The sequence below is a fragment of the Scomber scombrus genome, chromosome 19 (genome assembly GCF_963691925.1).
Source record: "Scomber scombrus chromosome 19, fScoSco1.1, whole genome shotgun sequence".
NCBI classification, from domain to species: Eukaryota; Metazoa; Chordata; class Actinopteri; order Scombriformes; family Scombridae; genus Scomber; species Scomber scombrus.
In genome coordinates, this window is record NC_084988.1 from 25,979,995 (window position 1) to 25,992,559 (window position 12,565).

Genomic DNA, 12,565 nt, shown 5'->3' on the forward strand with positions numbered 1-12,565 from the left:
TAATAAACTCCTGGTGTACTTACAAACTTTCCATGGTACAAATGACGCTAGGTTGAAATTACGCCGAACCATCGCTTTAAGTTCCTGTCTACCAAAATCAGCTCCATCATGTCTCGGGATCCAGAAAGATTTTACGCCTAAGAGCATTACTAGCTCTTTCAGGATGAGGAGGATAACCTTTAAAGGTGTTTCTTCCCTTCTCTTCACATGTCTGAGGAGTAAGTCATGTCTCATTTCCTCTGCCTGGTGCTGCTGCACCTGGCTGCTGAATTGTGCGCACGGCTGCCTTGCGCTGTTCACATTGTCTGCACAGCGCTTGTCACGCTGGCTGTGCAATGATGGTTTACAGGCATCTCTTTCCTCTGGGATGGATACCCCCAGGTGCATCAGAGTGCACGCTACCAGAGGAATTTCATCTTTCACAGTTTGCACTGAAGAACGACAGTAGCAGACATTTGCTCCACAGCTCCTTGGTCTTCCTTTTTATCATCAGGATCTCCCGCTTTCCTATGACTCACTCTGTTCTGAGTGTTCTGTCACAGTGATTGATATTGGGGCAATAGGTGCACTTACCCTCCTGCTAGTCGATGCATGGACAGCTGTCTTTTATCCCCTACTCTGCTGCTTGCTGGACTGCTACAGTCTGTAACCTTTGCCCCTGCTTTTTCACAGCAGTATGCTTTATTTCTTTCCAGCCCTCATCCCATCATACTGTGTCTTTGGGGGTGAGTGATGCATCATTACACATGGTGCAATAGTTGGACATGGAGCACTGCTTTGTTTTGATGTTCTTCGAAGAAGATGTGTTTTTGTGCTTGTTGCACAGGATGGACTAGGACCAGGTGTGGCATGGACCATATCCCGCTCTGCCCATATCCCACTAGTGACTGACTTAAAGGCTTACATACCATAAGTCCAGATTTTATGAATATAGGTGCAACCCTTTAAGTTCTAGGCTCCTCTTACTCCACAAATAACTGAAGAAAAAGCCGTTTTGGGAGCTGATTGGTGTCCCATCCCACATGTGGACGTAGAATACATTTTCTCAGTTCTACGCAGGCACACAAGGGAAAAACCCACTAAAAATAGTCTTGTAGCGATGCAGCCTCACACGTTGACTGTTTTAAGACTTCACATCTGAACCTGAACACTTCTAAGACCTAAGAGCTTTCAAACTGATGCTCTACCACCTGTCCCATCTCGGATCAGAGGAAAGGATATTGAGGTGGTGACAGAGTACAAGTATCTTGGTCTGATTATAGGTCATGAGCTCTCATGGGACCAATTCTTTGATACCATTTACAAATAGGGTCAACAGCATGTTTATTTCCTTAGGAAACTACATTTCTTTCATGTTGATAAAATAATCTTCACTTTATGTTATAAACCTTGTATTGATAGTATCCTCAGCTAGTGTACTGTCTGCTGGCACAGGCAATCCAAAATCACTCACAGAAAGAAGTTTGGAAAAATTGTGAAGATCTGTGTGAAAGGATGGGCAGGATGAGCTTTACCACCTTTACCTGAGCAGGCTGATTAACAGAGCAGGCAGGGTGTGTGGGGATTCCTCCCATCTACTCTCTGTGGAGTTTCAGCCTCTCCATTCTGGTCAGAGATACATATACCCCAAAATCAGAACCAAAAGAGCCAAAAACTCATTTGTTCCCATGGCTATAACCCATTATGCTGTTTGGCATAAGTGATTGCCATTAGGGCCTTCTACCCTACCTCTCTCAGCGCCCTTGAGTCCCTCTCGGCTGAATATATCCAACATCTCAAACTTCTTTTCCTCTAATGAAGCTGATGTTTCCCCATCTGGATAGTCCTCTGGCTGCCAACGAACACACCCATAACTGTCGACTCTTACACATGTAGCTACTGCCGGCTGGTCATCATCACCATTCTCATCATCTCTCTGGGTGCGTTTGGGCTTCCTCAGACGAGAAAGAGTGTCAAATATTCTACTTTGGTCTATTTTTGAGTTATAGCTTTTGCCACTACCACGCACTCTCTGCGAGTAGGGTTCAAGGAGTGCTCTCTCATCTCATCAACAGTGACTCTCATTAAGTGTCTGCGATCCTCCGGAGATGGCACCTCACCAGCAACTACTGCCCTTCTAAGAGTCGGCCTCACTTTGTTCCACGGCACCTCAAAGCTGTCCAACCATGCAGAGATGGGACTGGTGGGTGATATGGGGCATGTGCTGGAAGAGGCAACTAGCAGTGGCTCAGGCGATGACGGGCTCAGCTGGGGATTGGCAGGACCTGCATTACACACATATGAGAGAAAGCACACAAAAGGTTGTGACCAGTTTGATACCACAAAATAACGTCGTCCAGATTTTCTATATGACCCCATATTAAAATATAGGTTAAATTAATGAGCAAAAAACCAACAAAATTGCAAGAAAACTGTTTAATATACTCCGACATTATGAAGTCATAAATCTGTGATGAAAAACTTCCCATCTAATAAACTGAAATCAGATAATCTGGACTTGTTTTTTACAAAACGATGATCAAATGATTGCTGATTAATATAGTTATTGATTAATTGTTGCAGCTCAACAAATCTCACCTCCTTTCAAGGAATGAAGAATCTTTCTGCACTGAATGGGTGTGAGCAGATGTTTGATGTCATCTTCTTGAATGAACTCCAGGCACAGACTGATACTGCTGAACAACAAAATGCACGTTTGACTCATTTATCAGTAACCCAACTCTCCAGGAGCAAGCCAGACGACACAAACACACACAAACGCAAAAAAGTTGAACAAAAAGCACAAGACAAAGACAAACCAAACTGTAGTAGTGCTGTTGATAAATCATGGAGCTTTCTTGTGGAGTCAAAACTGCAAACTTGCTGTGTTTTTTGCAGTTTGTCCTGTTTTGCAATGACGTGACTGGCCCATTTGAAGCACGGCCATTGAACTCTCTTGATCCTCATTGGATAAATTGAAAGTGGAGTGAAAAAAAACCCAACTTATAGCGTTGATACAAAATAAAAGTCCCATAATAAGTTAAAAGTCACAATTATGAGATAAGAAGACATAAATAAGATATAAAGGGTTAAACTTATGATAAAAAAAAACATTAAATCAAAAGTCAAAATTATGAGATAATCATTGTTTTTATTATGAGATACTTTAAAAAAAAATCTAATACACAATAAAGGAAAATACAGTAGTTTACTATTTACAGTACTATACTGGCTATTGTGATTTTCTTTTTACGGCATTTAATAAAACATTTAATTCTACTGTAAAAATCATACACAGTAATGTTGCTGTCTTTACTGCAGTAAATAACTGTATATTTCACAGCCATTTTTTTTTTTTTACAGTGCAATTAAACAAGTTGAAGTAGCCAGGTAGAGTTTGGAGTACAATGTGGACTATGGGGAATACAATTTGATGATGATTTTAATTAATTAATTAATTTCATGGACATTGGATAAAAGGGAATGTGCAATATGTTATATATTTACTTATATTTGTGATTTTAACTGGACCTTTCTGCATGTGTCATGAATTGAAGTGTGATGACATTGCGATGCTGCTATGGATGATTTGGATTGTTTGTATGTCTGGTGTTTTTTAATATGTCTGTGCTGTACAACAAACTGCCTCTTGGAGGACACTCAAGAGTTGTTTTTAAGTCAGGCGCATCCAGTACAAAATCTGAGTAAAAGATGTGTTGAGTGTTTGACACTATAAGGTATGTACTTAGATACTTGAGCTCATCTTTTGTGATGTTTGTTGTAGCTCTTAATAGATGGCTGGAAATCCCGTCAGCTCTGATGTGAAAGGGGAGAGTGTGCTGCTCTGCTAGTCAATCACAAAGGTGGGCTCTTGAATCAGTCTTTTGGTGAGCAAGCCACTTCAAGATTTACTCAGTGTTCAATAATGAATATCCATACTTTCCAACAATTCTTCTTGGTGTACTATCTACAGCAGTGGTCTCCAACCCTGCTCCTGGAGAGCTACTGCCCTGCGTGTTTTAGGTATCTCCTCACTCTAACTCGTTATCAAGCAGCTGAGGCTCGTCAAAGGGCTTGATAACGAGTTGATTATTAGAATCAGGTGTGTTAGAGTGAGGAGATACCTAAAACATGCAGGGCAGTAGCTCTCCAGGAGCAGGGTTGGAGACCACTGATCTACAGTCATAGGGAAGAACAATGTTCCTAATTCTGTCACTGCTTTATTTGGTGTGCTGCCCTCCCCACTGAATCTATCATCTGCTAAAAAGGACATGATTGCTAGTTGATTAACAACTCTGTTGGTTGGATGGTTGATACTGTTAAAATGGAAAACCACTGACTGGATTAAGAAAGTTTTGTATTTTCTTGAATTAGAAAAAATTTGACTGACTCTGTCTGGTGCTGGTAATGGATTTGACCTTAGTACTGCCTGTAACACTGTCCTGGACTGAACTGTTGTCTCAACTGTTACTATTTTTTCTTTTTTGTTCTATCTTTTATTTGTATTAATTTCATTTATCTATTTATTTATATTCATTTTTTCTTTTTATATATTTACTTTTTATTAAATTGTTCTTTTGCTATTCATTTGCTTATTGACCTAACTTCAACATTGTACTTTGGTATGTGCAGGGTGGTTTAAGGGGTCTGTCCATCCATAAATAATTATCTTGAATTCTTGTAACTGACATTGTATGAAAATGATAATCCAATAATTTAAAAAAAAAAGGTAAAAATCTGAATGATAAGACTCAAAGCCCAGAATACTGGGCCCACATACTGTACATGAAAACGCTGTCTACAAGTTCACTCTCCACAAAGCCCAAAACACCTCTGAACAATAATTGTCTTTTTGCCAGCCACCCCATACTTTCCCATTCTTGTTTGCCAAAATTGTGTGGTGGGTATGGCACTTTGAAGTAATTTCCCATAGTGCACTGCTCATTCCAAAATTATGACAGTTCATCCCTCAAAACACCTCCATCACCCACAGCCTTTTCAAGCCTTCCATCAGGAAGATAACTTGAAAGTAACAGTCATTCTCTATAATACTTTCCCCAGAAAACACTTGAATAAGTTAAGTAAGTAAGAATCTGTCCACAATGAAGAACAATCATCTTCCCTATTTCTCTTTGATTGGATTGTCCCTGCACTATAACCATGGAAGGAGGCCAGGCTGATTCAAAAGGCAGTTCTTGAGAGAGAGAGAAAGGCAAGGTATCATCAAAACTACAGTGCTTCATCCCAGAGATGCTTTCTGTGTGGAAAGGTACAATGCCACTATCCGAACGTTTCATGTTCTGGCAAACAAGATGCATCAGTTGGGTCAACCGGTGAAAAGAAGGGAAACACTCTTTCTGCTTGCATTTACAAGTACTGTTCTGCTGCTGCTTCAAACATAAAATACATCTCAAATATTTATCATCACAGCATTCGTTGCTACAGGGACGCTTTTAAATATGTTTTTTAAACATCTTGAGGGGGCCAAGTCCCTTGTTCGTCTACTTTCATTGACTTATTGACCAGCCCCACATTTTAGCAGACATAACACATAACGCATAACATTGATGCTGGCCTGGACCAGGGAGGTCACAACGGGTGAGGGTGAATGGTGTTTTATCTGATGTCCTTTTCTCCTCCACCGGATCCCTCCAGGGCTGCATCCTTTCTCTTTTATTTGTCTTCTATACAAATGAATGCCATCAAATCATCATCGCAAATGATTCTGTTATTGTGTCCTTCCTCAGCAGTGACCACTCTGATCATGGTCCTGTTGTGAGTGATTTTATTTAATGGTGCAAATCATCCTTTTTAAACATTAAAGTGAGATGTGTATTGATTTTAGTAAAAATCCTATTGTCATCTCTCCTGTGGTGATGGACAGTCAGACTGTCAAACTTGCGCATTAGTACAAACACATTGGCATTGTGATTAATATCATGTTGTGCTTTGAATCTGAAGTTGATGCTGTGTGTACAAAAGCACATCAGCGTATGCACTTTTATAACAAGCTTCGCAGTTTTAATGTCAACCCAACTTTTATGAAAATGTTTTATTGAATCTGTTCTTACATTCTCTTTTATCTGCTGGCACAGGTCACTTTCTTTTAAACAAAAAAAAGGCATCATGAAGGTGTGCAGCAAAACTGCTGGAATAGCACTGAACGACCTCCACGACCCGTATCAGGTCTTTGAAAAAAGCCTGCTCTATCTTGACCAACCCAAGCCATCCACTGAGGGACGAGTTCATGTTGCTTCGATCAGAGCGCAGACACAATCTGCCCCGATGCAGAATGAATAGGTTCAAGAAGTCATTCATTCTTGGTGCCATCAGCCTTTTAAATGGCTCCTAAAACTTACATTTGAATTTATTTATTGTTGTATTTTTTTATTTGTTGTGTTCAGGGGCGGACTGGGGCAAAAAAGTGGCCTGGGAATTTAGTACCTGACTGGCCCACTCAGGGGCTGGGGCGGCGGATGATAGCGGGGGATGCTGGAGGTGGATGATGGAGTTGGATGATGGCGGCGGATGATGGCGGCGGATGCTGGAGGTGGATGCTGAAGGCGGATGGTGGAGGTCCGTCCTTCCTTCCTCCCTCCCTCCTTTCCTTCCTTCTTCCCTCCTTTCCTCCATCCTTCTTCCCTTCCTTCCTTCCTTCCTCTACTCCCTTCCTTCCTACTTTCCTTCCTTCCTTGACTTGAGGACAACAGGGGGGTTAAAGGGTTAACACTTTTCAAGTGTGTTTGGGAAATGAGCTGCAAACACAATGCCAGGCATAGATGTCAAGTCAAGGAAAACAACTTTACCCAATATATGATCCAAGGAAACTACTGTATTGGCAGAGGTTTCCAATAGGGGAACAACATGATTGCATTTACCATTTGTTACACTATCTTGCAGCAAAGAAAAACCTGCACCTTTGAATTCATGAACAAGGGCCCATTTAGCACATGATTGTTCTAAGGTAAAGAAGAACTCAATCTGTCCATACTTTCTTTGTCCTTCACTAGAAAAAACAACTGTGAAATTGTTTCTTCTATTGCCTTTCCCATAGTGTATTGATGTGAGATAATTTCTCTTAACTTGTGCCCTGTGAAAGATCCTTACTGTTTTAGAATTGATGCAGTGGAGCATGCAGTGGATTCAGCTATGGCATTCGCTGGCTTTATGGTTTGTGAAATAACAGGAATAGACTGCAGAAGTTTGACTGCATGGACCATCTGCATAGGTATATTTTGAGTGCCATGTATGAGCCTTAACAGAAAGCCACTCTTGTCTTCAAAATGGAACCATGAATGAGTCCATAATGGACCAAGGGCCCTGACACTGTCTGCTAGGTGCACAAGAAGGTGTACATTTGCAGTTTCGTACCGCTCACCATAGAGATTAGCCATTTGAGAACAAAAGTTCCATAGTAGTTTCTCTGCATGATCAATCTGTTCAACTGATATGGATTCCATCAACAAAATGAAAATGGTTTCACTAAGTAGAAGAAAGTAATTGTAGTACAGCGTTGCAAGAATTCCAACAACAGGTCCATAGAAGATCAAAAGATCCCGATATTCTGATGCTTTAAAAAACATTCTGTGAGATGCCACTGATCGAGGATATCGAGTTGAGGAGGGAGGAGAGATATCCTGAAATCGCCTGTCAATTTCTTTGGCATTTTTTGCCATGCTGAATGGCTGACGAGAAAACTCTGTTGAAAACCACAGAACCATCAAAAGGCGCATTACTCCAAGTAACACACACACACACATACACATTTAATAACTTACCTAAATATTGCTGATCAGTCTCCACATAAACATTGGTGGCTGCAGGGAGGGATGACTGCAGGGAGGAAAATAAGGTATTAAATATCACATCTGCTGCAAGTTTGCTGCAACACGGCTATGCCAGGCTACTCACCAATTGTGCAGTCCTTCTCGGTCGTTTATTTGGGTGTTCTTCATTACCAGTCCTTCTCCATAGTTTTCCAGGTTTTCGTCTGGTCATTTTGACACTCCAATACTATATAAATACAGACATAAGTTGCTGGAATATACAGTGGAACTTTTTGTAAAAGTAAAACTCTATATTATGATGAATCATCAAGTGTTTGTTCAGTAATAAGGGTTTCTCCATCTAATCAGCTCTTAGAAATAGAAATACATTTTCTAGCCAGCGTCAATTTTATATTGTCCCACTTCCAATTTGGTCTATTCATTTATTTGTACCATTTTGAATTCCCTCTGGGATAGATAAAGTTTCTCTTATCTTGTTACGGCCTCAAGCCGTCTGTATTGTTTCTCCCCTTCCACTGTTTGCAGTAGATCCTGGAAGCTGATGACTGGCAGCTGGTGAATTAGGCTGATTGATGTGGGGTGGCTCCAAAGAGAGTGGCGGCGGGTTAGGGGGCAGACACCATAGATCATTCTTGTATTATCATTCCGTGTAGCAGGTCGTGTTTTTGGTTACCCAGATTTGGGCCAGGGGTAAGAAGAGTACAATTAGATACACTGTTGTCACTGTGTTTTCCTATGCTAGGTTTAGGGGTGCTGATCACTTGTATTTCTGTTTTCGTTTCATTTGTTTCATTCGTAACATATCTTAACACTTCTAATTTCACTTGTTTATTCTCTATCCTGCATGAATTATCTCTCCTAATTGGATAAAATTGATATCCCGACCTGAAAATGCATTTTCTGTTTACTAAAGAGCAGGAGGAAACAGGGAAACCATGATCATTTAACAATTATAGCAATGACTGGTATCAGAAATAATATAGAGCTGTTTTATTAATACTAGGCTACTGTACTGTTAGTTACCACAATTTCAAAATCTAACGTCAAACTACAAAATAATTATTAGCATCATATTCTTAAAGTAGCAAAAGTATCATTGATGATCAATTTGATCACTTTAATGTAAATGACTCTTTTGACCAAATTAGTTAAAGTTTGATTAGCTTCGACTTCGCCTGGCCAGCCGATCCGAAGTTATCAAGACAATAACTAATTGGACGCACACCAGTTCATCCTCCCAGCCTGCGCCTTCAAAAGACGAACCCGAATCAGCGGCCGACAACGACTAGCTGAACAGGACCCGAAGCTATCAGGACCGGTCGGATCCAGTGTAGTTCGCAGAGAGTCACATCTTGTCTGACTTCACTCCACCTCGACCATCTTCCAGCTAACGGGCGTCTAAAAGTAGGCCAAACCATCTCTCATTATATCAGGCTGGTGAAATACATAGGGCTTATTGCTGACTACGGTCCAAAGTCCACATTTTTTATTTTTATTTTTATTCCAAACAGGTTAATATAGTAATCTAAAATACCATTTAGACATTTAGACTATCTCATTTATCACTGCTGTGACATTAGTAATCTATTTATTATCCTTTCTTTATGAATATTTCCATTTTATAATCCCTATCATTATTTTGACTGCTTATTACCCTTTGCTTAGTCAATAAATAACCCGTGAGTATTGTTGACAACTGTGTGCGTGTGCATTTTATTTCTGGTGTGAATACATTCTTGGTTCCCTGACGCCTAGAATTCATAACTTTAGATATTTGACTGATTCAGAAACGTATTGATTTATTAATCCGTATGATTTATTGAAAAAAAAGATTTATTGGACACACAAAAGTCCTGTCTTACATATCTGGTCAATGCCTGCTAATCTTTTTTTTTTTTGTTGAAGGGAGATGTAATGTTTAATACTAGTACTGCTACAGCAGGACCTTTACTTTGAAATGCACCTAGACAGGAACTAGAGTAGGAAGTGGTTCTACTGTAGTGTATGCAGAGCAGAAGGATAATAAATGGGACGGCATGACCGATGCTCCAGAAACAACTGTGTACCTCATGTCTTTAAGATAGACATATAGTCACAGCAATGTCAATGTTGGCTAATGCCATTGAGCGCCGTCTGGCCCTAGTCCATACACAATAATGACGTTTTTACAGCCAAACTAGCCTAAAATGCGTTGTGCTAAAAGTTAGCAAGCTAGCCAAATAATGTTATCACATTACAGCCGCCCATCTGACTAGCATCACGTTGTCCTGGACCTCCAGCCGGCGACGCGGAAGCTGCAGGTGCCGCTGAGGATGGTGCAGATGATGCAGCAGCCGAAAATATGTTCGTCAATTTCTGACACTTGGCCGCATCTAAATGTAATGCGTGCCTTTTCTTTTCTCTCAATTTTTTCGCTCCTCCCTTGCGTTTCTTCTCCATTTTTGCACACTGATTAATTGATTGACAGATGAAGAGGGAGGAGGGGACTGAAACCCTCGGCCTTCGGCTGTGATTGGCCAACAGCCCAACGACCGAGGTGAAAGAGGTGTGACACATCCATGTAGGCCAATGTTGATTAGCCAGACACTAGAGAAACTGTTAACATTGGTTATCATATTAAAGGCCAGCCCAACTGCGCCGAAAGTCTTTTTTTTTGCTTCTTCCGGCCGTAACAGCCACTTTGTTTGTTGTTCATGTAAGACTGCTGGCTGTAAACCAAATCGCCCCTCAGGGATAATAAAGACACCTTGAACCTTGCAGTGTCTGGAGAGTGGTGATATGAGGTCTGTTATGTGGCTTTTCACCTTCTACAGTTGCATCACTTTTGCCCTCCTCCAGATTTACGTCACTGGCAATGTCTTTCTTCTTGTTTTTTGAATAGAAACATAAGAGAGGTCACTTTTTTTCTTTTCATACATTTCCCTGACTGTGATACTATTCTCTAATGAATGTTGCTGAACATTAAATCAATGGTAAAATCAGTAAGGCTCCCCTCTGCACACTATTTAAATCAAGTTCTGTTTTTTTAAAGTCCTTCGGGACACTCTTTTATGGTTTACCTATCATTTTTGCTGTGAATGTGCACAAATTCTCCTTTCTTGAAACGCATCCATCCCAACTCAATTTTTCGCTTATTCTTCCGAGCATTCTTCGGAGAGCCATGTGTCTTTTTCTCTCAGACACATAATCACCTTTGTTTCTCGAGCGCTTTCCTCTAAGTCATTCAGAGACGTTTGACTTGCCTCTGCTTGGCTCTTCTTCTTTCACGCATTCCAATATCCAAAAACAGCCAGTCGATCACCGTAGCATGGCGGATACTCTCTAAGCTAGTCATCGATCATGAGGTGTAAGACACTGGAATCAATTTAAAATGAAGAAATATGTCATGAATTATTAGCTGAAGTGTATTAAATTATAACAATGAACAACTTGCATATACATCTACCAGATATTGTTTACAAAGTCTTCCAAACTTTTTTTTTTTTTAATTAAGTAGTCACACTTAGCTCATCCATCTTGTGACAGTTCAAAATACCTCTGCAGCTCTGTTAAAATTAAAGCTTAAATGTGACCCTAAAGAAATAAAATGGATACATTTGATCTTTTTTGTTTGCAGTTTTGGCATTCAAGCATATTCAAAGTCAATTTCATGTTTGAATATGAAACATCTCATGGAGAGAGGATGGTTGGAAGAACATAGTGAGATATTTTGATACACAAGCACAAAAGAAATATCAGGATACAATATGCTGGAGACTATGTGGATAAAATACAGCTCATCATTTCCATGTTTTTAGGAATGGTCCTCTATACCTCACTGGTATAGAGGACCGTTCTATACCTCACTGCTATAGAGGACCGTTCTATACCTCACTGGTATAGAGGACCATTCTTTCCCTCACTGGTATATAGGACCGTTCTATACCTCACTGCTATAGAGGACCGTTCTATACCTCACTGGTATAGAGGACCATTCTATCCCTCACTGGTATAGAGGACCATTCTATTGCTCACTGGTATAGAGGACCATTCTATACCTCACTGGTATAGAGGACCATTCTATCCCTCACTGGTATAGAGGACCATTCTATACCTCACTGGTATAGAGGACCGTTCTATCCCTCACTGGTATAGAGGACCATTCTATCCCTCACTGGTATAGAGGACCATTCTATCCCTCACTGGTATAGAGGACCATTCTATCCCTCACTGGTATAGAGGACCATTCTACACCTCACTGGTATAGAGGACCATTCTATACCTCACTGGTATAGAGGACCATTCTATCCCTCACTGGTATAGAGGACCATTCTATCCCTCACTGGTATAGAGGACCATTCTATCCCTCACTGGTATAGAGGACCATTCTACACCTCACTGGTATAGAGGACCATTCTATACCTCACTGGTATAGAGGACCATTCTACACCTCACTGGTATAGAGGACCATTCTATACCTCACTGGTATAGAGGACCATTCTATCCCTCACTGGTATAGAGGACCATTCTATTGCTCACTGGTATAGAGGACCATTCTATACCTCACTGGTATAGAGGACCATTCTATCCCTCACTGGTATAGAGGACCATTCTATACCTCACTGGTATAGAGGACCGTTCTATCCCTCACTGGTATAGAGGACCATTCTATCCCTCACTGGTATAGAGGACCATTCTATCCCTCACTGGTATAGAGGACCATTCTATCCCTCACTGGTATAGAGGACCATTCTTTCCCTCACTGGTATAGAGGACCATTCTATCCCTCACTGGTATAGAGGACCATTCTACACCTCACT